The sequence below is a fragment of the Schistocerca serialis genome, unplaced genomic scaffold (assembly GCF_023864345.2).
Source record: "Schistocerca serialis cubense isolate TAMUIC-IGC-003099 unplaced genomic scaffold, iqSchSeri2.2 HiC_scaffold_1219, whole genome shotgun sequence".
Lineage (NCBI taxonomy): Eukaryota > Metazoa > Arthropoda > Insecta > Orthoptera > Acrididae > Schistocerca > Schistocerca serialis.
Genome location: NW_026047424.1, coordinates 267,501 through 272,500, shown reverse-complemented (window position 1 = coordinate 272,500; position 5,000 = coordinate 267,501). Strand labels below are relative to the sequence as shown.

The window sequence follows — 5,000 nt, the reverse complement described above, 5'->3', positions numbered from 1 at the left end:
TCAACTCAGAACTGGCACGGACTGGGGGAATCCGACTGTCTAATTAAAACAAAGCATTGCGATGGCCCTAGCGGGTGTTGACGCAATGTGATTTCTGCCCAGTGCTCTGAATGTCAACGTGAAGAAATTCAAGCAAGCGCGGGTAAACGGCGGGAGTAACTATGACTCTCTTAAGGTAGCCAAATGCCTCGTCATCTAATTAGTGACGCGCATGAATGGATTAACGAGATTCCCGCTGTCCCTATCTACTTCAAGATGGCTGCCGTGGTGTGTTGTGTCGATTATGCATTAGGAAAAAATCTGTAGTTTGTGTGTGTATTACTCGCATTTTCGCGGGAGTTCTTCTCGACATCGTCACTTTCGAGCTGCGCTTACCGTGGGCGTGTTCGTGTCGGTATTCGAGAACTGTCAAACGTGTGAACTGTGAGTATTGGTTTCACTCTTGATTGTGACTATCTGATTGTGACACTGATTTTGAACATCTTAATCTGTACAGTCTCCCTCCATATAACTTTGATGCAGCAGGTATGCTTCTGCACCTAGAGGCGTAAATCACGTTGAAAGTGATCTAATCTGTGACTAAGTTTGGTCAAATAACTGTATGAATAGTAAATTAACCTCAAAATTCTCTGTCAGACATGGTTCGATCTGTGTACCACAGGCGTGCATAGTTCGATCTTTGTACCACGTTCGTCAATAGTTCGATCTGTGTACCACAGGCGGTAGGAAGCGACATTAGTTCGATCTGTGTACCACGAGCGACATTAGTTCGATCTGTGTACCACGAGTCTTTGGGCGGCTGTTTGTTCGATCGTTGTACCACGGACAAGTATAACATCAGCTTGCCACTAAACTCTGAATCCGACTCTATCTCACTCTTGGTGAGAGTGGGCCAGACGTTGGGTAAATAGAGTAGATCGACGCACCTTGCCTCGCTGTTGCGAGATATTGTGTGTGCTCACAGTTTGTCCAATAGACTGTGCTATATGCTGGCATAATGTCATCCTCAGAGGACGAGGAAGGAAATGTGGGGGATGAAAGTCGTGGGGGCACCAAATTAAATAAAGTTGAGGACTATTACACTAACATTTTGGAATTCATAGATGAACACATGACACCTACCAAAAAGATTACAGTAAATGTAATGAGTGAATTGCGGAACAAGCTAGCATTGTGGGCGATGTACCAATGCAAATTAGTTGGTAGGAACGAGGAGCTCGTCAAGCAAAACCAGTGGCTGCGAGAGACACTTGTTGAGAAGAGTGAGGGAATCTCCAAAGAAATCAAGAATATTAAAGACGAGATCCCAAAAGTGGCTGCACCTTCATTTGCTGAAGTTGTAGCAAAACCAAGTAAATATGTACCCACCACCAAAGCCAAAATAGCATCTGCACAAGCAAAGGCGCCGAATTTACTATTTGTGAAATCAAAAGATGAGAGTGATGCAAAAGTAACAAAGCAGAGGTTTATAAGTGTGATTGACCCAAGAAAAGAGCAAATCAAAATTAAAAGTATGCGTGCTGTGAACAGTGTTCTCATTGTTGAAACTGAATCCCCTGCTGATATCCAAAAGATCTCTACAAATAGTAAAGTCGCTGAAACTTTGAAGTGCGAGCCACCTAGGAAGAAGCGTCCTCTTATCATTATTTATGATGTGCCAAGTGAAATCGGTGAGCAAGAGCTAGTAGAGACAATCTGGCAGCAAAATCTTGCTGACAAAATAAGTAAACAAGAGATCCTTGAAGAAATGCGACCCTGTTTTAAGACTGGTCCTAAAGGAAAGGTGGAGGTAAACCATGTTTTTGAAGTAAGTGCAAGAGTGAGGAAGCTGTTAGTAGAAGCAAAACGAGTGTATGTGGATTTCAGATCACTGTCGGTGAAAGACTATTTTGCCTTCAAATGCTTTAAGTGCCAGAATTTTGGTCACAGAAGTGCAAAGTGTACTGCTAAGTCCTTTGTGTGTTCACATTGTGGTGAAGACAACCACCAAAAAACAAATTGTCCGAACTCAAATAAGCCAGCAAAGTGTATTCCGTGTTCTTCGAGAGGCAAGGTGTGCAATACACCAGGTCCTCAGTGCCCTACCTATCAGCTATATTTGCGCAGACTAATTGAAAGTACAGATTATGGACAGTAAGCTATCACCATATAGTGAAGAGTTCATACCAGGCAGAGACTTCAAATGTCAGGAAATTGCACAAATAGCTGATAAGAATATGATACGTAGGAAACATAAGCCACCATCCACGAGGCTTAGGAATTGGCGTAGGGCAATTGCATGGAGGAACATGCTACGCGAGAAGAGGCAACCTCTACATACTTTAGAACTAGCCCACTGCGTGGATGTTAACACATTAGAGGACGAAATGACAGTTACAAGTGAAGATAAGATGTACCTTATGGATAAGTCAGACCTCGCGTTAGGCAATAGTGAAAATAATGATCAGAATATAGTTGATACCGATAAGAACAAAACCACAGACAATAGTAATTTCCCCCAGGTACAGGGGAAAAAGCTTTCTTCATCAATTCAGGACAGCACCATTAGCTCTACCATTGCAGGCAGTAAAATGTGTAACGTTGGCCTTGAAAATCATGGAATTCTTTCCAAGATTAGGTCAAAGTTAAAGAGCAAAAGCAAAAAGACTATCGAGCCCTGTCATAAACCCGACATGATCACTATTGGTACTCAGACCGACTTTACAGACAGTGGAGACACACTGAAGCCTACAACAAATGAGGGAAATGACTATAAACAGTCGGATCCTCGATCGATTTATGTTGATCTTGAAGAGAATTACAGACTCTCTAGATTAGAAGACATGAGTGTATTAGTTGTAGCCCTTAGGCACATTGTCAGAATAGGGCATCCAAAAGGGAATACAATCGGCTTTCCATATCCCGGAACTGCCGACAGGCTGTTTTTGCGATGTAATAATCTACCAACTGGGAAGAAAGAATTGGGTGAGATACTTCAGAGGGCATATACCCGACGGAACGAAAAATTTGATCAAGAGGAGCTCTACAAGGAATTTGTGGAGTGCTATGGTAGAACAGTTTATGAGTACGACAAGACAGGTTTTAGATTTTATAATCATGTCAGACAGCCTTAATGAGTAGAAGGAATTTAGGTATAACTGTTGCTCAGATTAATGCTATGCGTAGCACCACCGTAATGACAGAAATATGGAAGGTTGCAGAAGACCGAGGTTTGGATATTATATGTATCCAGGAGCCTTACACTACGAAAGGGAAACTGGTACATTGTCCAATGGGTGCAAGAGTGATCATGAATGGAGAGAATCCAATGGTGGCCGTTGTGGTGCTGAAAAGAGAAGTATCAGTGACAACAATTGCTCAGGTAAATGATGAACACTCTGTTACTGTGGAGCTAACGACAACTGAGGGTGTCTTTCTCATAACTAACCTGTACTTTCAATATGCACATGAGATACAACCCTATCTCGATAAAATGATAAGAGCCAACGAGGTTGGAGGTAACAGATATCACATCTTCACAATAGATGCAAATGCTAAATCAGTACTATGGAACAGTAGAGAAACTGACGAGAGAGGACTTGAACTACAGGATGCTATTGCGGAGCAGAACTTAATAATTGTGAATAAACCCGGGTTTCCACCAACTTATCATAATAGAGCAGGGGCAAAATCTAATATCGACATTACATTGGCAAATGGAAGTGTGCTAAATAGGATACAGGCCTGGGAAGTACTGAACAGAGTGACTACAAGTGATCATAATATGATTACCTTTAGCCTTGTAAGTGTTAACAATGTACACAGGGAGGAGAATTATATAGGAACGTACTTCGATTATAAAAGAGCAGAATGGGAGCGCATGAGGGAGGAGTTTCAACTGCAGGTGCCGGAGGGGAATGGCTTTGACATTGATTCGACAGCAGAAGCAATACAGGTGCATATACAAAACCTTATGAATACCTTCATACCTAAGCGTCCATTCTTTCGCGGCTCGAAAGTGCCATGGAGTTCCACACTAACAGAATTAAAGAGAAATGTTCGTAGGGCACGGCGCGCATATCAGAGGTCTCTCGGTGATAGAGAGAAGCAGAGAAGGTTGCTAATTTATCGGGAAATCAAAGCAGTTTATAAGGAGGAATTAATCAATACGAGAATAAAGCACTGGGAAACGTTCGTTAAAAAGGAATTTCGAACTAATGTGTGGGGCTTACCGTATAAAATCGTGAGTGAGAAGCTTAAGACACCTCTCATTTTGTCGACGCTTCAGAAGGCAGATGGTTCTACTACATCAGGGTGGCGAGATTCGGCAGAATATTTAATGGAAAGTTTACTCCCAAGTGATGATCCGGCTTCAGATAATGAACACCAGGCACTCTTGAGACAGAAGATGCAAGAAGAGTATCCAGATGAAGGAGTGGTTGTACCATTTGCTCAGGAGGAAGTGAGTCGTGCTATTGACACCATGAAGAAAAATAAATCCCCCGGAATAGACAAGATCACAGCAGAAACGTTACAACAACTAAAAAGTAAAATCGTGCCATATCTAACAGCTCTTTTTAATGAGTGCCTCTTGCAGGGAAGAGTACCAAAGGTATGGAAGATCGCTGAGGCAACCATTATCAAAAAAGGGGAAGATAGAGATCCAAAATTCGTGAAGAGTTACCGTCCAATTTGTCTGCTGAACACTATGGGGAAGGTCCAAGAACGGTTGTTGTGCGGACGGCTGAGCGATCATAGGGAGCTCTACGGGCTCAACCAATGTCAGTACGGTTTTCGGGCTGGACGGTCGATAGATGATGCAGTTAATCAAGCATTACACATAACTTCAACTTCGCAGGCGAAGTATGTTGTCGGTGTGACGATTGATATACAGGGTGCTTTCGATAATCTGTTCTGGCCTTCGCTGTTCGCAAGACTGCGAGAGCTGAGAACTCCAAAGTGCTTATACATGTCGATGCTTGATTACTGCAAGGATAGAAGGGTAATATGGAGATCACCAG

The 5,000-nt window shown here is 42.6% G+C and overlaps 1 pseudogene; it reads left to right on the top strand.

Moving 5' to 3' along the window:
* Nucleotides 1-311, top strand: part of LOC126435790 (large subunit ribosomal RNA) — a 3,020-nt pseudogene extending 2,709 nt beyond the window's left edge.
* The last annotated feature ends 4,689 nt before the right edge of the window (nt 312-5,000 follow it).